Source organism: Rhinopithecus roxellana, chromosome 8 (genome assembly GCF_007565055.1).
Source record: "Rhinopithecus roxellana isolate Shanxi Qingling chromosome 8, ASM756505v1, whole genome shotgun sequence".
Classification (NCBI taxonomy): domain Eukaryota; kingdom Metazoa; phylum Chordata; class Mammalia; order Primates; family Cercopithecidae; genus Rhinopithecus; species Rhinopithecus roxellana.
Genome location: NC_044556.1, coordinates 120,283,005 through 120,306,233, shown reverse-complemented (window position 1 = coordinate 120,306,233; position 23,229 = coordinate 120,283,005). Strand labels below are relative to the sequence as shown.

Sequence of the window (23,229 nt, the reverse complement as noted above, 5' to 3'; positions counted from 1 at the left end):
TCTCAAACAGTTGCCAAAGAGAGTACCATATTTATAAATTATCAGAAGACATCCTTTTCATCCTCCTCTAAAAACCCAGATAGTGGTATACAAGCTTCCTTGCCATATCTGTATATCATTGGTAGGTAGGTATTTTTTTTTTTTCTTTCCATCTCACACTTTAATTAAAGATACAGCCTTTTCAGATCCTGGATCTATATAGATGGTCTTTGTTCTAACTCTCTGCCTTCCATGCTCTCAAGGAATCACCATCTGTATCTATAAGGCCAAAAGTAACTATGTCCCTAGTTTAATGACAAACACACCTCATATACACACATTCCACCATTTTTTCCTTCCCCACTTGTTTTCAGTCTCCTTTTTGAGTCTGGAACCTGACACTTGCCCATTCTCAGCTATGACTACAAAAGAATGTTTGCTATATTTTATCCAGCATTTCTAGATTTTTGTATGAGAAAGGTGTACAGACTATACAGTATATCAGTTTACTAGAACTGTAAGCATATTATCCAGCCATTTAAAAGATTTTTTTTAAGTTGAGAAAAAGGAGAAATGTGCATGAATTTCATTTTGTGTTTATTCTAAAAATAAAGCAAAAAGGTAAAGCTTCCCTGGCCTACTTATTTCTGACCATATTTATCTTCCATAAAGTTTACACAGACATAGCTAAGTTATTTCATTTCCTACTGTTAAAAGAATTTCCAAAGCTTTGCATTTACCACTGTAAAGACACTTTCTAGAATACTGTCACTGAATATTGCTCTATGTTGATACCCTAAGGCTGCCTAAGTTAAGACCTGCCTGTTACTAGTTATGTAATCTTAAACTAGTAATTTAATATAGGAATAAATACCATATCTACCCCAAATAGTTGTTGAAAGGGATACATGAAATAAGAAAGTAATATACTTATTTCAGTCCCTGGTCATAGTAGGCTCTACGCTGAGTTATATTATAAATAAATGATGACAATAATAATAATAACATTGAATTTGTATTTGATCACCAAATTCCAGATGACCCTGAAGCACCAACCACATTTGGTTCAAAACAGATCTTTTGTGGCATCTAATTATCTACACATTTTAATAAAAATCCCAGCTGTCATTGTGAGGTATAAGAAGATCAAACTCTATGCTTTGGCATCCTTTCTAAGGCTAGGCTGAAACACTAAATTCTATCATTATGTATGTAACTCTGGAATTCTTTAAGTGTTTAAATTAATTAATGTAAGAGATAAACACTGAACATGGCACCTAGTGCTTTGTGGGCATAAGTCGGTTTTCTTCCTATCATTATTATTTCATGTCTTGCCACAAATCTAGAAGAAAAGAATGGAATGCCAAGGCTTGAGAAGTGTCTGCCACGTCAGTGTCAAGATTGCTGGATGACTGTTTATTGAATATATAAACGGAAAACTTCCTTGAACACCCCCGCCCCCACTCCCCTTCCAGTTAATCAAATTTCAGCATTTGTTAAGTAGAGTTCCTGCACTGGTCTATGTCTTAAATTAAGTGTACAGAAGAAAGTTTATAAATAAATTCAAGCTATTCAAAAGTAATCACTATGAGTTATTTGATCATATAAAGAAATTATACTGATTTTCCAGAAAATGGTCACCACATTTTCTTGGCCATGCCACATACAGCACACTTGGAGATTGTTCACATGAAAGTCTTGGCTAGTAGCTTTTTTCATTGGCCTGGAACTGATTCTGACATCAGAAGAACTATAAACCAGGATTGTCCATGCAAGGCTACTCAGCATAACTAAGCAAAAGTACCTGCTTTTCTAGATGACAAGGCCAAAAATCTTGGTCAATAATGTATGTTGATTTTACATTTTATCTCATGGATGATATTGATTTCAGTATGTTTTATTTCAAAATACTTTGTAAAGTTTCCATTTACATATCTGGTAAAACTAGAATGTCTCTCTGCTAATTTTTCTTTTCTTTTTCTTTTTTTTTTTTTTTTTTTTTGCAATAGCAATCTCTAGGTACATTTGTGAAGGGAATAATGACATGAGTGTCATGTCCAAAATTAAATCTCATCATTTTTGAAAAAAATATATTGGGATAAAAGAAAGTTGTATAGAGTATGGAACCCAGACCCAACCACAAAATGTTTTGGAATTCTTCTTGCACAGAGTCTGGATAAATCTGTTACCGAAAAGATTTTTTTCTGCCCCCCTGGGAAGTAAAGGTTTGACATAAAGTCTGAGGCAGTGCATCACTTTGAGCTGGAATAACCTTCCCAAGGAGGATTTCCTTAAACAGATGAATAGAGAGGTTTGAGTCACTGTGACTGGAATGAATTAAACTGCTTTTCACAATAATGTAAAAGGTTAGAATTAAAAGATGACAATGTATTTCAGGAAATTGTTTCCTTTAGAGGAATATTTCTTTCCTACATATATATTTTGATTACACTGCTCAGTCTTAGACTCACGAATGTCTGTGATGCTAAATTGTCCTTCCCACATTGCTGGCCATGAGCGATCAGGCCTAGAGAAAGTTAATAAAGGTTCAGTTTGCACTTTATTACTTGTAAGCTGTCTTACCTTCCCTAGGAACTTAGTATGAGCAGCCACTCCAACTACATCAAATCTCTAATATATATGACCCTATATTAAAATCTTTGCATAATTTATTCTACCCTTGTCTTTCTTAACACTTCCATTGACTTTTCCTCTGTTTCGTTAACACCAGCTGCTGTAACGCCAAAAGTAATAGAAATATACTACATAAAGTCTCCAATATGTCTTCCTAATCACTGTCCAGTTCTCCTCCACATTGTGATTTAAGGACCCAAGATGCTTTTGTCTTGTGGTTCTGTCATCCTCAACATGTGGCTTCAAGTTACCATGCTCATTTGCATCAAACTGTTCAAAGAAAAAATCATGGAGTTTGAAGCACAGGAAATTTTTATAGGGCAGGTATTTCAGTAGTACATATTACTTCTGCTCAGATTACACTGGTTAAAGCTAGTCACATGACAGGGATTTAATAGAGGCTGGAAAATGTATTCTTACTACATGCCCAGGAAGGAACGTAAGTGAGTTTGGCAAAGAACTGACCAGTAATAAATCACACTTTCTTTCTTTCTTCATCAGTCTAATTTTTTTTTAGTTGAAAGGTTACAGTTGTCCTTGGGAAGCTACAGTTCTACTAATTTCTAACTAATTGCAACCTGAGGGAAGTGAGAGATTTTTATATTCTAGAAGTCAGAGGAGTTAATTTGCATGCAGTAGTTCTTAAACTCCATGTGTGTTCTAGTCTTTACAGTCACTTGCTGTGGATTAGGAGGAGCCAAGACCAAAAAATACAAAGACAGACATGGAAGCTCGATCTTCACCATATGTTAGTGGAGGAATAAAAAAGGGACGCAGACCAGGATTGCTAAAGTCCAACATGGACTTGGCTGTTGATTTTCCACCCATGGGTATGAAAAATAGATTCAAAAATAGGTCCAATTGAATCCATACAAACAAACCTCAATTATCTCCATATAGACTTAGATGAACGCTTCTAATATTTACAAATTAGCAGAAACTTATTCTGGATCTCTGTAAATATCTACTCTAGGACAATTTTTTTTTTTTCTGCAAAAGTCAGTTTTCAGAGGGTATGCAACTGGATTGATGTGACTTCCTGTCAATATAATTGAGTTAATTGAGCCTAGATCATATAAATTTCAGAGCACAGAGAGGATGGTATGGCATTGCAGTACTGAAGATTCAAAAGGTCACCCTAACTGAGGATTCACTGACTATAGAAACTACAGGTGTATCCACTTGGTGCTATCTGACATTGGTTTTTCAGCTACACTTCCTGACACCTCTCCAGAAGTACAAAAATAAAGATGCAATATGCTCTCACTTTCCTGACATACATTAATTATGTATAGAGATAGATACTAAACATTTTAAATGACCAAGAGAGGTTAATTTATGTATTTGGGCTGGGACTTAATGTTTAGCTTCTTAAATTCAACAAAACACTTTTCCAGGCTCTTTGGAGATGTGAGGAAGGAATGACAATAAATGACTTAGCCTAGATAATTTTAGTGATGTTGTAGGAGGAGATAAACAATACATACATTTAACTATAATATATGAAATAATAGTAGTGCTGAAGCAGAAATATAAACAAGATATAATGGCAATACAGAAGATGAATGGATTAATTCTATTTGGGCAGTATCTTAAAGGGCTCATAGGAAAGATACTTAAGTTGAATCTTGGAGGAGGATTGGATTACAGATGCTAGAGTGATGCAAGAAAATTTATGTGAGCAAAAGTGCAGAAATAAGCAAGGTCATATGGTTAGGGAGCAGAGAATAATCTGATTTCACTGGAAGGAATTCGTTCATTATTCAATAAATGTTTATTGAGTGCTTATTATGTGCCAGATACTACTATAGGCACTTATGATACATAAATGAACAAAAACAGATTAAAACATAACAAAACAAAAACCCTGACTTGGATCCTCTTATGGGAAGGAGGAACACAGAGAATGTAAGAGACCATAAGATAAGAGGAAAAAGATTGAGGCCATTATATTGAGCACCTTAAATTATTTCCTAATAAGCTAAAGAAGCTGAGTTTAGAATGTGGATTTGGAAGTCTTCGCATACGTATGAGAACAAAAGTTTCTGGGGATAAATTGGGTTTCCTAGAGAGAGAAGACACCTGAGGAAAGAATTCTGAAGAATGGCAACAGGAAACCAGGAAGGCAGAGAAAGAGCTGGTACAGCAGACTGAAAAGGAATTTTCAGAACATAAGGTTTCTGAAGGAAAGGAGAGCACTTTTCTTTGCACCACTGAATCTCCAGTGTCTAACACAGCCCCCTCAACAGAGCAGGTGCTCTTTTATCTTTTAAATCCATACAGTATTGAAAGACATCAGGAGATAGCATGAGGGAGGAAAAACTTTAAAAAGTGAGCAGAAAAATCTTCCCAATTGTTAAATCAGATAAGTAATTATGCTGGTTATTCTCTTTGCCCCTCGCAATCCTTTATCTGTCTCCTGAACCCCGTAGAGGACTGACCTCTATAAACTGTGTTATTTGAGCTTCCTGCCCTCTGTCTTAAGATTGGGTTAACCAATGGGAGACACCAACAGGACATCATGGGTAAGAGAAATGATAAGTAAGGGAATTTCTTCTGCTCCCCCTCCCTGGTGGTCCATAGTTTTGACAGAAGCCGATTTTCCTCTACTAAGACCACAGCTCATATCAGGCAGCTACAGCTCTTGCTCATTTCTGGTAACACTTCTTTCTCCACTTGCCTTCCCGCTCTTGCTGGTCTCTGGATACCTCGTCACTCTGCTTGGCTTCTGTAACCTCCCACCGGGTTATTTCACCTCACCAACATTCACATTATAAAATTAAACCCTTTGAATGTGCCATTTCCTACTAGACCATGACTGATGGAGTCATTAAAATCTTGTAAGAGATCATTTATAACACTTCAGGGATACTGTAAAGGTTTAATTAGGTGGGGGAATCTAAATTCAGGTAGGATATGTCAGTTAATAGTGGGAAAGTAGAGACTGTGTGTAGAGACTTCTCTTGAGTAATGTAAAAATGAATGGAAGGACAAATGGCATGATATAAAGAAGAAAGGGCTAGGGAAGATTTTTCATGTATCTATTTATTTAGGATGAGGCAAAATTCAGCCCATAAATGTGTTCAACAGAATGCACCAATAGAAAATGAAAGAGTAGGAATTTAAGGCTCAGAAATAATAACCACTGGAGCCCTATCTCAGAGAAGTCAGGTTTAACACCCACTAAAACCTGTGAAAGAAGTAGGGACACTTTTTCTGAAACAGAAATGAAAAATGTAAGGTTGGTGAAAGACAGAAATAGAATTAGTGATAGAAAACAAGAAAGCTGAGGGAGGTTATATCTGAGGGTCCCTCTTTTCTGGGCAATATATGATGAAGCAGTGTTTGCTAATATAGTCATAGGAAATCACATACGATTTCAGATAAACAGAAAAAGGGAGTAAGTTTGAGTTGTGAGTTTAACTTTATGAAATGGGTGTTGAGAAAGAGATTTTCAGAACTCTGCAATTTCATCTTTTATCTTGCAACGAGTAGGATAGATGAGAAAAGAAGAAACCACTGTATTTGTAGAAATTGCAATAGTCTAGAGCAAGAGTGAATGAGGGTCTGACCTGAGCAGAGAAGAGTGGGGCTAAATAAGAGGATGCAGCAGAGAGTCTCTTAATGCATTTACTATATGCACCGTGCCCAGTTTTATATAAGGCACAATGGAGACTCTACAAAGAGCAGAGAACATACTTCCTACCTCAAAGGAGCTCACAAGCTAGCTGGAAAAGCAGAGATACATAGCAAGGACTGGAGTATCGAAACACTATCAAACTAGGGGTCAGGCCCAGATTTCTAATCCCTGCCTGCCACTAACTCAATATCAGATGATGCATCAGGTGATTTGCTTTGTCATCTGCACCTCATCTTCTTTATTTGACCAATGAAGAAGTTAAAAATTGATGGTTTCTTTGGTTTTTAAATACCACTCTTCAATAAAAGGAACCAGGGTTCCTTGGAGAAATTCCTAATGTGAGGGCTGGGGCAGGTAAAATAGAAGAAGCTGGAGGATCTTGCAGTGCCAAAAGGAAGGAAGTGCTCAACACACAAATGGATGGGGGCATGTCAAAGGAAATCAGAAGCCAACCCAAAGGCAATCCCAATGGCCAAACTGGAAGTAACTTGTTCAACAAAATAAATAATATGGCATTAGATTATAACCCAAAATATGAAATACTAGTTGGCTATCCTTATCTGAAATGCTTGAGACCAGAAGTTCTTCAAATTTCAGACTGTCTCAGATTTTTGGAAATTTGCATATATATAATGAGATATTTTAGGGATGGGACCCAAGTGTAAACATGCAATGCATTTCTGCTTTTTATGCACATCACCTAAAGGTAATTTTATACGATATTTTAAATAATTTGGTGCATGAAACAAAGTTCTGACTGCATTTTCACTGCAACCCATCACTTGAAGTCAGGTGTAGACTTCTTTCCTTGTGGCATCATGTCAGTGCTCCAAAAGTTTGGGATTTTGGAGCATTTCAGATTTTGGATTTTCAGATTAGGGATGATCAATCTGTGACTCTACACGAGTGCACACCAATATCAATAAATGACTGAATAAAAAAAATGAAGAGAAAAGTTAAATCTTTCTTACAGAAGAATTTCAAATAATATCTGTAACTACACCTCCCACTAAAAAGGTGAAACTTGACACCCCTCTACACATACCCTGAGAGTAGACTAGGCTTAACGACTCAACCCCAAGCAACAGAATAGGGAAAGGGAAAAATAGTAACTTTACACTTTTCTTCTTTACAGGAGAAAGCTGGCCAACATGACACTAACCAAGTGATGAGGGTTAATATCCCCAGAAATGTCACGTGATTATCATATACCCTCAATAGAATATGATGAGAAGGGCATTTCACCTCTGTGGTCTTCTTCCCAGAAACCCATAATCCCAGTCTAATTACGAGAAAGACATCAGATAAACTCAGATTGGAGAACATTCTACAGGATATCTTGCCAGCACTCCTCAGGACTACCAAGGTCATTTAAAAAAAAAAAGGAAAGACTGAGAAAAAAGAGGAAAGACTGAGAAACTGTCACAGACCAGAGGAGACTGGGGAGAGATGACAACTAAATGCATTGTGCTACCTTGGGTCAAATCCTGGACTAGAAAGAGGACATTCATGAAAAAACAGATGAAAACCAAATAAAGCCGGGAATTCAGTTAACTTTTTTAAAAAATCGATGGTCTCTAAAGTCTCTTCCAGCTGGTAGCTATAATAATAGCATTTATTATCTAATTGCTTCAAAACTGTTCATATTGCTTACAAAGTGCTAAGAGCACATGAAGTAAGGGAACTATTAAAGTAGAATGCAAGGCTTTAATCAGCTTTTTCCTCCCTCTCTCTTCTGACTTCCTGTAGTTGTCTCTTTCAGTGATGTAGTGTATGATTAGTTCATTTTTGATGCAATAGTGTAATAGTGAAAGTCTGCTGTCTCTTGTTACTTTCCCAAGTCAGTGCCTATCCTCTTTTCATAGTAGGAATGGCCTCTAGTGAACCAGCAGGTTTCCATCCGTTTGCAGTCCTGAGCCATGGGGCTCCCGTGCTGTGCTATCATGCTCTTACACGGTTGCTATGGTGATGGTCATGGTGGCAGGCCTACCTTTGGCTCATTTGATTTTCCTGGACAGTTTCTTTGCTTAAAAAAAAAAAAAAAATACACACACATACAGTTTATGAAGCCCCAATGTGAAATCATGCTGGCTGTGATTCATGACATTTTCCTGAGACTTTATAATGTTTCTTTTTTCTAAATAAGCAATTTCAGGTCAGGTAAAAATGTGAGTAAATCATGCCTGGCTCTTGTTCCAGATGTATCAATTTCTGTTCATTCCCCTTTTTCCCCCTCATGGCTTTGGGACAATAAAAATAAGCAATGCCTCCACTCTGGAGCCTTTCTGAGTATGCAATATATAAATGGTATACCGTGCAGGGAGCAATATTTCCTTACCTTGGTCATTACCAACCTTAGCGTTTTCTCTGGCAATTATCTGAAACAGAGCAATAACGTGGAGTAATGATCTTGGCACACTTGAGACCCTGGGAGGATCAAAGAGGCTGATGTGACAGTTCATGGAACAGGGAGGAAGCAAACCGTCCCCCACTGCCAACACTAACACAGCTATGTGCTTGGGAGTCTGGGAGAGCCCAGTTGCCAAGTGTCTGCCTGCATTTTCTTTGAGGGGGCCAGCCCCAGAGCAGGTCAGGAAAATTGTGGCTTTTATCAAGCAGACACTGTGGCTCTCTTTGAGGATGGCCAAAGACTCACTCACTGCTAGTAACTGCAACACATGTGGTCTTTTAAAGAGAGGACATGAATATTTTCATTAACTGGGAAAGAAGGTGCCCACATGAGACTTCATTTATTTGGGAGACTTAGGGCAAGGCTGAAAGGGGCAGGATGTTTATAAAGAAATTAACAGTGAGGGCTCTGGAGACAGACTGCCTGGGTTTTAATCCTGGCCCTTTAAGTTACCATTCTGTACAACGTAAGCAAATTCTAACCTCTCTGCCTAAGCTCCCTATCAGTAAAATGAAAGTAATGGTAATACCCACGTCACAGGCTGTCCTGGCGATTAACGTGAGAAGTACCGAGAACACTGCTTGGCACATGATAAGTACTCAATAAATGTCAACTGCTATCCTTATTTTCAGGATAGGAGGGTGGTATCCAAATCCTGGGCTTACACAATGGGTTTTTCATAGAGAGAAGTCCACAAAGGTAGAAAGGGTAGTCCTTGGTGAGCCTTTAATGGACTTGGCCAAAGAAGTTTACATGTTTATGTAGCTTGGGTGACAGAGCGAGACTCTGTCTCAAAAAAAAAAAAAAAAGAAAAGAAAAGAAAAGAAAAAAGAAATGGGGCCTTCTGAGGAAGAAACTGGTAGTGCTATGGATTTTGAATTACAGGGATACTGCAGAAACTGACCCTGAGAAAATATCCTGCTTTATGTCGAGCTCTTCCCCATATAACACAGAAAGATTTTTCTATCATTATTGTGTCCAGCATATAAGTATTAAAAACTAAAACATCTCAGTAATTTAACAAAATTTCTTAATAAAACACTAATTCCTCAGAGTTTTACAAGTACAGAGTACCTTTATATAGAGCATATTATAATGAAGCTCATAATAATTTTCATAACAAATGTGATTTGTCAACTGAGAATTCTTTTAAGAAGATTCTCTTTTCCTAGTTCCATGCACTTTTTTAATGGTAGAGCTGACATTTGGATCTGTGCAGCTATGTGTAAAATAGATCTTACACATTTTGGCCAAAAGGCCAAGTTATTTCAATTACACAAATGTATGAGAAGAAAGTCCAGTATAAATTGGTTTTTCAAATACTCCTCGAAATTAAATTCAAAATGTTACTCCAAGTGTAAGTCACAAATTCTACAAATAGAATGATTTGCAGAGGCGCAAATATTCCATTTACATTATATTTGGAACACTAAGCTACTTGAATTTAGGTCCATTTTTTTCTGTGTGTGCATGTGTGTGTGTGTGTGTGTGTGTGTGTGTGTGTGTGTGTGTGTTTTATACTTTAAGTTCTGGGATACTTGTGCAGAACGCGCAGGTTTGTTATATAGGTATACACATGACATGGTGGTTTGCTGCACCCATCAACCCATCATCTACATTAGGTATTTCTCCTAATGCTATCCCTCCCCCAGCCCCACACCTCCTGACAGGCCCTGGTGTGTGATGTTCTTCTCCCTGTGTCCACGTTTTCTCATTGTTCAACTCCCACTTATGAGTGAGAATATGTGGTGTTTGGTTTTCTGTTCCTGTGTTAGTTTGCTGAGAATGATGGTTTCCAGCTTCATCCATGTCCCTTCAAAGGACATGATCTCATCCTTTTTATGGCTGCATAGTATTCCATGGTGTATATGTGCCACCTTTTCTTTATCCAGTCTATCATTGATGGGCATTTGGGTTGGTTCCAACTCTTTGCTATTGTGAACAGTGTGGCAATAAACATATGTGTGCATGTGTCCTTATAGTAGAATGATTTATAATCCTTTGGGTATATACCCAGTAATGGGATTGCTGGGTCAAATGGTATTTCTGGTTGTAGATCTTTGAGGAATCACCAAACTGTCTTCCACAATGGTTGAAATAATTTATACTCCCACCAACAGTGTAAAAGTGTTCCAATTTCTTCATATCTTCTCCAGCATCTGTTGTTTCCTGACTTTTTAATGATCGCCATTCTAACTGGCATGGGATGGTATCTCATTGTGGTTTGGATCTGCGTTTCTCTAATGACCAGTGATGATCAGCTTTTTTTCATAGTTTGTTGGCCACATAAATTTGTTCTTTTGAGAAGTGTCTGTTCATATCTATCGCCCAATTTTTGATGGGGTTGTTTGTTTTTTTCTTGTAAATTTGTTAAAGTTCCTCGTAGATTCTGGATATTAGCTGTTTGTCAAACAGATCGATTGGAAAAATGTTCTTTCATTCTGTAGGTTGCCTGTTCAATCTGATGATAGTTTCTTTTGCTGTGCAGAAGTTCTTTAGTTTAATGAGATCTCATTTGTCAATTTTGGCTTTTGTTGCCATTGCTTTTGGTGTTTTAGTCATGAAGTCTTTGCCCATGCCTATGTCCTGAATGGTGTCGCCCAGGTTTTCCTCTAGAGTTTTTATGGTTTCAGGTCTTACATTTAAGTCATTAATCCATCTTGAGTTAATTTTTATATTAGGTGTAAGGAAGGGGTCCAGTTTCAGTATTTTGCATATGTCTAGACAGTTTTCCCAACACCATTTATTAAATAGGGAATCCTTTCCCCATTGCTTGTTTTTGTCTGATTTGTCAAAGAGCAGATGGTTGTAGATATTTGGCATTATTTCTGAGGCCTCTATTCTGTTCCATCGGTCTATATATCTGTCTTGGTACCAGTACCATGCTGTTTTGGTTACGGTAACTTGTAGTATCGTTTGAAGTCAGGTAGCATGATGCCTCCAGTTTTGTTCTTCTTGCTAAGGATTGTCTTGGCTATAAAGGCCATTTTTTGGTTCCATATGAATTTTAAAGTAGTTTTTTTTTTTTTCTAATTCTGTGAAAAAAGTCAATGGTAGCTTGATGGGAATATCTTTGAATCTATAAATTACTTTGGAAGGTATGGCCATTTTCACGATATTGATTCTTCCTATCCATGAGCATGGAATGTTTTCTCATGATTTCCTTGACCAGTGGTTTATAATTCTCCTTGAAGAGATCCTTCATATCCCTTGTAAGCTGTATTCCTAGGTACTTTATTCTCTTTGTAGTAATTGTGAATGGGAGTACACTCATGATCTGGCTCTCTGTTATTGGTGTATAGGGATGTTTGTGATTTTTGCACATTGATTTGGTATCTTGAGACTTTGCTAAAGTTGCTTATCAGTTTAAGGAGAGTTTAGGCTGAGACGATGGGGTTTTCTAAATATATAATCATGTCATCTGCAAACAGAGACAATTTGACTTCCTCTCTTCCTATTTGAATACACTTTATTTCTTTCCATTGCCTGATTGCCCTGGCCAGAATTTCCAATACTTTATTGAATAGGAGTGGTGAGAGAGGGCATCCTTGTCATGGGCCGGTTTTCAAAAGGAATGCTTCCAGCTGTTGCCCATTCAGTATGATATTGGCTGTGGGTTTGTCATAAATATCTCTTATTATTTTGAGATATGTTCCATCAATACTAGTTTATTGAGAGATTTTAGCATGAAGGCATGTTGAATTTTATTGAAGGCCTTTTCTGCATCTATTGAGATAATCATGTGGTTTTTGTCACTGGTTCTGTTTATGTGATGGATTACATTTATTAATTTGCATATGTTGAACTGGCCTTGCATCCCAGGTAGTAAAGCTGACTTGATCGTGGTGGATAAGCTTTTTGATGTGCTGCTGAATTCAGTTTGCCATTATTTTATTGAAGATGTTTGCATCAATGTTCATCAGGGATATTGGCCCGAAATTTTCTTTTTTTGTTGTGTCTCCACCAGGTTGTGGTATCAGGACGGCGCTGGTCTCATAAAATGAGTTAGGGAGGATTCTCTCTTTTCTATTGTTTGGAATAGTTTCAGAAGGAATGGTACCAGCTCCTCTTTGTACCTCCAATAGAATTCAGCTGTCAATCTGTCTGTTCCTGGGCTTTTCTTGTTTGGTAAGCTATTAATCAGTGCCTCAATTTCAGAACTTGTTATTTGTCTATTCAGGCATTCGACTTCTTCCTGGTTTAGTCTTTGGAGGGTGTGTGCGTCCAGGAATGTATCCATTTCTTCCAGATTTTCTAGTTTATTTGCATAGAGGTGTTTATAGTATTCTCTGATGGTATTTTGTATTTCTGTGGGATCACTGGTGATATCCCCTTTATCATTTTTTATTGTGTCCATTTGATTTTTCTCTTTTCTTCTTTATTAGTCTGGATAGCAGTCTGTCTATTTTGTTAATCTTTTCAAAACACCAGTTTATGGATTCATTGATTTCTTGCAGGGTTTTTTGTGTCTCTATCTCCTTCAATTCTGCTCTGATCTTAGTTATTTCTTGACTTCTTCTAGCTTTTGAATTTGTTTGCTCTTGCTTCTCTAGTTCTTTCAATTGTGATGTTAGGGTATGGATTTTAGATCTTTCCAGCTTTCTGATGTGGGCATTTAGTGCTATAAATTTCCCTCTAAACACTGCTTTAACTGTGTCCCAAAGATTCTGGTATGTTGTGTCTTTGTTCTCATTGGTTTCAAAGAAGTTATTTATTTCTGCCTTAATTTCGTTATTTACCCAGTAGTCATTCATGAGCAGGTTGTCCAGTTTCCATGTAGTTGTGTGGTTTTGAGTGTGTTTCTTAATCCTGAGTTCTAATTTGATTGCACTGTGGTCTGAGAGACTGTTTGCTATTATTTCCTTTCTTTTGCATTTACTGAGGAGTGTTTCACTTCCAATTATGTGGTCAATTTTAGAATATGTGTGATGTGGTGCTGAGAAGAATATATATTCTGTTTACTTGGGGTGGACAGTTCTGTAGATGTCTATTAGGTCCGTTTGGTCCAGAGTTGAGTTCAAGTCCTGAATATCCTTGTTAATTTTCTGTCTCATTGATCTGTCCAACACTGACAGTGTAGGGTGTTAAAGTCTCCACTATTATTGTGTCTAAGTCCCTTTGTACATCTCTAAGAACTTGCTTTATGAATCTGGGTGCTCCTGTATTGGGGGCATATATATTTAGGATTATTTGATCTTCTTGTTGCATAGATCCCTTTACCATTATGTTATGTCCTTCTTTGTCTCTTTTGATCTTTGTTGGTTTAAAGTCTGTTTTATCAGAGACTAGAATTGCAACCCCTGCTCTTTTTGCTTTACATTTTCTTGGTAAATATTTCTCCATCCCTTTATTTTGAGCCTATATGTGTCTCTGCATGTGAGATGGGTCTCCTGAATACAGCATACTGATGGGTCTTGATGCCTTATCCAATTGCCAGTCTGTGTCTTTTAATTGAGGCATTTAGCCCATTTACATTTAAGGTTAATATTGTTTTCTGTGAATTTGATCCTGTCATTATGATGCCAGCTGGTTATTTCATGTGTTAAAAGGTGCTTTAAATTTTGTATTTTTACTTTTTACTGATACATAGTATTTTATATTTTAAGGAAGGTGGATGTGATGTTTTGTTACATGCATAGGTTGTGTAATGATCAAGTTGGGATATTTGAGGTATTTATCACTTTGATTATTTATTTTTTCTATGTGTTGGGAACAATTCAAGCTACTCTCTTCTAGCTATTTTGAAATACACGATACATTGTTGTAACTATAGTCACTCTACTTTGCTGTTGAACAACAGAAGTTGTACCTTTTATCTAACTGTATGTTTGTATCTGTTAACCTACCTCTCTTCATCCCTGCTTCACCTACCCACCCTTCCCAGACCCTAGTATGTATCATCTGTTTTTAAAAGCCCTTCCCATCTTCTCTCTCTCTCCTATCCCTTTTTCCTTCCTTCTTTCCATCAATAAAGATGTAATAAGTATCTTCTCTCTGCTAGATACTGTACCAGGTGCTTCCATATTTGTTTTCATCAGCCCAGTGTTTTTGGTTTGTTTTCCTATTAAAGCTTCACTGTCAATGATGATAGTAAAGAGCCCCGAATAAAGCACCATAACAGTTGTTTCATGAAGTTCTCTTATAAAAGCTCACACTTTATAAGAAAACTACTATTGCAATGCTTCTTGGGGGATTCTCCAAGCTTTCTTTGAGGCCTTCATGATCTCCCTTTTCAGTGAACCAAGTCCCCTCCAAGGAGAGACACCTTTGGTGTCAACTAAGATTCTTAAGAATTGGATCCTGGTTGTGATTCCTATGTGACCTGAAGGTAAGCCAGTAACTCAATTTATCTCATATTTGGTTTCTTAAACTAATATTTTATGAATACTTGCCACATAGTGCAAAATAAATAAAGCATATATATGGACAAATCATTTGATTTTGGATTCTTTAATAAAAAGAACAGAAAGGCAATAAAGTCAAGATTGAAAAAAGTTGTTCTTTTAGTGTTGAATGTACTTCTTCCTTCATGGAGTTTTTCCACATCCCTAAGGAGCTTAGAGTAACTTTAAAAAACAAACAACTAAGTGACTTGAAAGTAGATATTAAGAAAGAGTGGTGCAAATTCTGTGCATCCTATGATTTAACTAAAGAGATCATCTCATAGAAGAGCAACACTGAAAACTTCTGCAGAGACAATGTGGTGCAGTGGAGACAGCACTAACTTCATTGCCAGCTGTGAGACCTTGAACTTCTTGGACCTCAGTTTCCACCTCTACAAAACAAGGAAGTTACAGTAAAATATCTATAAGATCTTCTCTGCACAAAATGCCTAGGATTCTCAGGACCACTTAGCAATAGCCTTCAGTATAAATTTCCATCCATTAATTAGAAAGTTCTTAGAATTTAAAAAAGTCATAATCTCTGCAGTTCTGCTGTAGTTCACTTCAAACTCACACCTTTTGATGGGTTAGCCAGAGAACATAGTGTTTTCTCAGAGTTCTTTGTTCTGAGTAGAGTTATGCTCCAGTTCTACTGCCTCTGGTTTACTTATTGCACATTGTACTAAAATTTGGCATCCAACTGCTTAATAAAACTCATTGCACCACAGTTGAAGGCTCCAGATTATTTACTACCTAGGGTCTTCTTAAATTTATTCCCACATAATAAGAGTGTGATAACAGCTGAAAAAAACATTTCTAAAATCTGTATTCTTTTTCCTGGAGGCAGCTGAACTCAACTTTCACGGTTTGACCATCTTATCAGTCATCAAAGAAATGTATGGCCAGGATCAAGTATATGGCTATCCTTGAACACTGCCATCACTTGTATCTAGGTGAAATTGAGTTGAATGAGCAAAGGAGACTGAATAATACTTTTCTTCATAGCACTAAGGTTTAAGATAATTTATATAAAGTACTTGATATGTGGGAGACACACAGTAGGTCGTAGTCATTATCAAGGGATATGTTGATTTATTGAGCTCAATTCTCACCAAATCTCATTCCCACATAAAGCTCTTGCTAAACAGAAACCTGCACTTTCCCATAACTATCATGCTTTCTTTTGCCTCTGAGCCATTTCTTCTGCCTATTCCAATGCCTCATCCCACTCTTTTTAACTGATGAATTCCTATTCGACATTTGGAATCTCAAGATCCATTCATAAACTCAACAGTATTTATTAGGGACCTGCTATGTCCAAGAAACTGTTCTTGATGTTGTGGATGTATCAGGGAACAAAACTCATTTGTGTTTTATCCTAACATGTCTTGTAATTACCAGCATGCTCATTTTTATCCCCACTGAACTGTACACTTGCTGGGAGTGAAGACAATGCCTCTCTTAAAAATGCAGCACTGAACAAAAGACTGACAAAAAATAGCTGCTCAATAAACACTGAGCAAATAATATTAAGAATAAGAAATGAGAATACATAGAAAGATGAATGGGACAATACCTTGGTGGTGTAATTAGACTACTAATTACAACAGTAGCATATGAAGACACTATTCAGGTTGTGATCAACTGAACCCTAAAAACCTTTCTGATATTCACCATTAACTTTATTCTCAAAAATCACAAAACAAATGTATTAGTCCATTCTCACACTGCTATCAAGATACTACCCAAGGCTGGATAATTTATCAACAGAGGAGTTTTAATTGATTCACAGTTCCACCTGTCTGGGAGGCCTCAGGAAACTTACAATGATGGCAGAAAGAGAAGCAGATACCTTCTCTACAAGGCGGCAGGAGACAGAAAAAGCATATGTAGGAGGAAATGTTAAACACTTATAGAACTATCAGATCTTGCGAGAACTCACTATCACAAGAACAGCATGGGGGAAACTGCCCCCATGACCCAATCATCTCTCACCAGGTCTTGTCCTTGACACATGGGGATTATGGGATTATAATTCAAGATGAGATTTGGATGAGGACACAAAGCCAAACCATTTCAACAAAGGAGAATTATACATCTGTTTCAGTCTAGGTACAAGTTTATATTTTTCTAGAATTTTTATCCTTTTACCACAGAGGGAAGATTTTTTTAAACAAGCTTTTAAGAAAGCCACTAAGGCAAGAGAGAAAAAGGAATAGGACAGTCCCAAAGGAGCTGAGGTATAGACTAATGGGGTCTTGCGGGGTATTTTCAAAAGACTAGTCAAGAGGGTGGCACTTGTGGAAAAGGAGCATGAAAGGAATGTCATGGAAAAGGAAGAAAACCTAAAACAGCAGAAAGAAAAAACTTTCATTTGAAAAAAAAAGAAGCACTACGGAGGAAAATACATCAACAATTAAAAACATGAAAGCAGCGAAACAGTAAAAGTAGTAAATGCGATTACAGATTATACATACAATTGTTTTATTGCATTTACTCAGCAGCTCTGTGGGCTCTGTAAGAGAGGCATCATCCTCCCCATTTCATAGATAAGGAAACCAAGATGCAGAGACTTGCCTAATTACATAGCCAGTGGTCGAAGTTCTCTGACTTATGATCTAAGAATATTCTCACATAGAAAAGGGGAAAGATAAGATTTAAAAAATCAAAGATAAGAATGAAGAGAAAGCAGTGATTAATAAATGTTTGTTGCATGAGTAGGACAGAGATATATAACAGGAAAGACTGAAAATACAAATTTCAACTTCAATGGAGAATATTTCTCTGGGGTCCCTAAACATTTTCAAGCCTTTGGCTCCTGACTCCTACAGATATCATTGTGGATATGATGTAACTAAGTGGAAGAAATCCCTATTGTTGTTTATAAATTAAGAGATTCGTTAATAAATAGGAAGTCAATTATTATTTGTTGACCACAGTATCAGTCAGGGTTGAGGCAGGAAAGAGATGGCTCACTCAAAAGGTAAAGAGCATTTAACGAAGGGACTATTTACACATTTGGAGGGAGGGAGAATAACCAAGGGACTGTTCATAGTGGGAAGTGGTCTTTACTCTTGCACCCCAAGGGCAATGAATGAGAGGGAGCACAGATCCCAGTGGGCGCTGCAGCCATGAGAGAGGGCTGCTTGACAAGAGCTGAGGTCTCTGGCTCACTCAAAAGGTAAAGAGCATTTAACGAAGGGACTATTTACACATTTGGAGGGAGGGAGAATAACCAAGGGACTGTTCATAGTGGGAAGTGGTCTTTACTCTTGCACCCCAAGGGCAATGAATGAGAGAGAGCACAGATCCCAGTGGGCGCTGCAGCCATGAGAGAGGGCTGCTTGACAAGAGCTGAGGTCTCTGGGTCTCTGATAGGAGAATGCAGCCATGATGATGAGAGTAGAGAGAAGGATGCCATGCCAAATACCTTCTTTTCCAGAAAAAGATAAAATCAAGAAAGAAAGATAGGAATAAAGGGAAGAGATGAAAGACTGTACTACTTCAACAAAATATGAAAAAGGAGGAAAAAGCATCTTTCTTAAGATGTGAGAATTTAGAAAATGGGGAAATATATACAAACTTTAGTTATATTTTCCAGTTTTGTCCATTCATTCTGCAACAGTGTAATGAATCTGCTGCACTGCAGTCATTCAGAAACCTTGGGGTTAATGGGACAATAACACAAAATCCCTGCCCCCAAAGAAATCAGTCCACTAGGATACACATGCAAGTGAACAACAGCAACAAAACCAAAATAATATAATGTTATAAAAGATACACACACAATTCCATGGTGCAAAGACAGCAAGTGCTATTCTTGGTAGAGCTGGAGAAGATTTGCAAGTGAGAGGGACATCTGAATGGCATTTTAAATCAGCAGTTTTGCAAGACCAGGGAAATAAAGGCATCTCAAGTATGGGGTGTGGCTTGTGTCCAACTGTGGAAACTCTAAAGGACCTGATGATTTAAGGAGCTGCAACAATTCAGCCTGGCTTGAGTTTGGGGTGGTTGTAGGGGAGTATTATACTAAAGACCATTAACTTGACTCTAAATAACAGTTGCAGACTTTAAAGCAAGAAAGTGATATGGTTACATTTATATATTAGAAAGACCATTACTGAAGTATTGTTTCCAATTTAAGGAATGGAAGCGGTGGGGAGGAGGAACAGTCAAGTATAAATTTATTTCCTCTAAATTTCTATCTTTCTGTCAGTCACTTTTTTCATCTTTATTGTATTTGCTTGATGTTTTTAAAAAGGGGGGCACATTTTAATCTGAGATAAGAAGAGAAGTGCAGAGTGAAAGATAGGGTTTATTTTCACATTGGTATCATTGCCTTGCAGACATTCTGGTAAGGTCCTGCAGGTAAAGGAGCTCTCCTACTCAACAACTGACCTTGGTAGGACCTTGGCCACCGACCTGCATTCAGGGAATTTCACTTCTTTCTCTTCTAGATGTGGCCAGTCCATCACCAAAGCCAGGAAAGAGATATGGGAAGGAAGCTTCATCCCCTACCCAGTGCATCATTATTGGCAACAGTAAGAAGCAGAGCTGGGAATTTGAGAAGCAAACCAATGCCTTCTGCTTCTCTTTATTATTCCTGACAACAGATGGAAAAGAGGCAAACCCTCACCTTCTGTGGTCGCTTCTGATACTCATCCGGGAACCTCATTCTCAGTAGCTACAGATTTCCCTAATCACTCATCTTAACTTAACTTGACACTGCATTTTAGTACCTTTCATGAGAAGGGTCTTGGGAGGCCGTAAACCTATGTTGCTGGGAAAAGAATGTACTGCATTAAATAGAGCAGGAGAGGAGCTGCAGATTTCCAGCTCTCACAGCTTGTTCGCTTGTGGAGACTAGGCTGCAATGTGCTCTTGAAATCATTGGGGTGGGCCTTGTTTCTGAGGAAATAAAGAGGCCCCAGAACCTCCCAAGTGAGCGAAGAATGATTTCCAGATACTCAAATGGAGTGGCCTTCTGGCTACATGAGCTGGATGTGCTTGGCAGTCTTTCCATCTGGCTGGCCAGTATCCTGAGGTTAGCAAAGCAGAAGGCAAATCTTTGGGGAGCTAAAAGACATGTGCACGTGCCAGTATTTTTGACAAATGCTCAGTTAATTGTTTTCTATTCTTCTTCTGAGACACAAACTGTATGCACCAGGCATCAAGAACTATTCCCATCCCACCACCCCAGATCCCAAGGGAAACTTCATAATTACACACATTTGGGCCAAGCATGTACCCCACAGGAAATGGACAGATCAGCCCCTAGGGATGAAAGAATGATGCAGGGCATGGGAAAGCAGAGAAATCTCCTGAGTGAGAAAGAAGACAAATTCACATAAGCCTGAGAGCTTATATACCAGTAGGAGAAACTCGGAATTTCTTGTCAGGATACTAAGGAAATGGTGGTCAGAAGAGGCCTGGGTAAGTTGATGAAAAATCTGTATTGTTCTTTATCTGGTAAACAATTTAGTATTTCGAAACCACAACATTCCAGGATGGAACTCAATTTTGGATCAGTTACTGGAAATAGTGGCATATACAATGGGTTCCAAAACAGATTATGCATAAGTAGAGATGAATCAGGGGTCTAAACTTTAAAATTCACGATCTTCATGAATGTTTTTTTCCAGATCTAGTCCTTTTACGATTTTGTCTCTTTTTTGTTCTACAGCTTTTTCTAGTTATATTTAGCTCCTTTCATTTATTCATCAAATATTTTGTAGTTGAGCACTGTGTACGATGCTTACATACTCTGCTCTTGTTAAGTTAGAAAGCTTTAGAAGATATAATTCTCTGAATGAATGTTAACTGGATGAAAATCTCACCTGTACACACCAACGTTGCTTATCAGAGCAACAGACTGGAATAGTAAAGAGCCCCAGTTCTACTACCAACACTGCTGGAGAATTGGCTTCCGCAGAAGATAACTCAATTTCAACTTACGGTATTTTTGTCAAATGTTTTGAATCAAGAGATTTCTGCACTAGGTATAAAATCTAACCTCTCTATGTATGTTTTTAAAGTAATTTTTGTTTGCTTCCACTAAAGGTAGATTTTACAAGCAATGACAACATAACACGTCAAGTCAATTTAAAGATCTGCAATCTAAATAAGTTTCTTTAAGACAACTAAGATAATGAGTTACTTATGTAAGGATTGATTATCCATTCTCGTTGGAATTCAAAATTTTCAGAGAGAATAGAAATTCCTCAAAAAAAAGTTGAATTTAAAAGGCATTGAAATCATAAAGATGAAACAGATATGTAGTTAGTTAATAGATATTACATGCCTGAGAAAATCTGTAAATAACTTCAACAAAATGTTTACTGAAAGAACAAGAGTACAAGAGAAGCAAGTATTAACAACAATGGTAAACCTTAAAAAAAAAAAAAAAAAAAAAAACTTGAACAAAAAAATATGTCATCAGGAAATAAATAAGTCAGACGAGAAGCAGTATTGGTAAATTCAAGTTTAAAAATTTGACCAAGACATTCAATATAAGAAGAAGTCGAATAAAATGAAATAAAGGCAAGAAAAAAAAGTCTGAGGCAAAGGCAAATAAAGGAAAGAGATTGAACTAATTTTTGCTTTACAAAAATATTTTAAAAATAAAAACTTTATGATTGTTTAAAATCACATTAACTTATTTTAGAAAAAAAAAATGCTTTATTTTGTTTTGGCTTGTTTTTCAACCAGGAGATAGCCCAGTCTGTGTGAAATAGAAATACCAACCAGAAAGGTTTGTTGGATTAAAAATAAAATTAAAAAAATTTTTTTTAAATTAAAAAATTAAAAAATTAAAAAAAAATTAAAAACAGCTCTGAAATTAGTATAAGGCTAATTAGTAGAAGGCTATGTGCATAGAGTGCCCTTTAATAAGCAGTAGTAAAACATTTTAGAATGCTTTGTTTGAAAAATTAAAAAATCCCTCAATGAAGCCTCTTCCAGACATGTGTCATGGGTTTTTTGTTGCTGAATTCTTCCATATTAACAAACTAAGTTGCTCTTCCTTTCATTCCTTTGGCCACAGGACAGATGAAATTCACCAAAGTCTCTACCACAGACATCCTCAGATGGTCCTAATAAAAAGAAGAAACCCAAGCCAGAACTGGTGGTCCACATTGTGAGAGTTGCTGAATATCATCACAAAGCAATAATTATCCAACAGCATGCTTGGTGGCTCAACATTCTGAAAGGCAAATGTCAAGGGCATATAGTCTCAACCATATTGCTAATGGGAGCTCGTGTTTTTTGTGTTGGGTGGTCTTGTGTTCTGCCTGGTGGTCTTTCTTCTGCCTGCTATGACAGCACTAATGATTTCATGTACACAGTATTCACTTGTCTCCCTGTAGTAGTGCATGACAAGTCATAAAAGACAGACTGCCCAGAAATGACACTGCAGTATTCCAGACATTTTCTCTCTTGGTGGCGACAGTTCCAAATCAAGCTGGCTCAGTGCTAGACAAGTGGTGGTTCAAAACACAGTCTTAGATCTGGAAAATCAAAGTAGGCTCTTCTCACCTCTCGCATCACTGCTGGTAATAAATATTCAACTGCTGGACCACAGATAGCAGATTATGACAGATGACACAGAATAGAATCCAACTCTTTCTTTCTTAACTGTGAAGAACTCATCTTTTGGTTACAGAGATTTCACTACCTTTTAATAAGCATACGTAGGTCATTTTACAGATTTTCTTCCACACTCACTCAGGATTTCTTTCCCAAATTCCCCCAAAGAGTAGCAAGGGAAGCTTCATAGCTGCATAGAATATTAATATAATTTCTGTTCAGAAGATCAAAGTATCACATACTCAAAAATCAATCCAGGCAGTTATCCCAGCTTTAACTGCTGGGATATATTAGAACATTCTTTATCAGAAGCTGACCTACAATTCTGGATAGGGCAATCAGACCAAGAATTTACTCTCCATAGACTTGGGGCCATCAATTAGATTAGGTTTGGGGAATTCAGTGCTCTCCCCATAAACCACCCATCCCAAGTGATCTTCCTGCAAAATCCTACACTCACTACCTCTACCATTCACTGGCCATTTTATTACTTTTGGCCTTTTATTGTGGTTACATTTTCATAATAATTCTTTTGTTAAACGAACATAAATTGAGTCTCTATTAAACCTTTTTAAGACCTAGGAAAAGCTTCTAAAACG

General features: G+C 37.3%; 1 long non-coding RNA gene across 1 annotated transcript; it reads left to right on the top strand.

Moving 5' to 3' along the window:
* Positions 1–14,899: 14,899 nt before the first annotated feature.
* Positions 14,900–22,467, top strand: LOC104669429. Its single transcript, XR_748988.1, has 3 exons — positions 14,900–14,991; positions 19,504–20,479; positions 22,089–22,467. It is a non-coding gene; the product is annotated as an uncharacterized LOC104669429 (long non-coding RNA).
* The last annotated feature ends 762 nt before the right edge of the window (positions 22,468–23,229 follow it).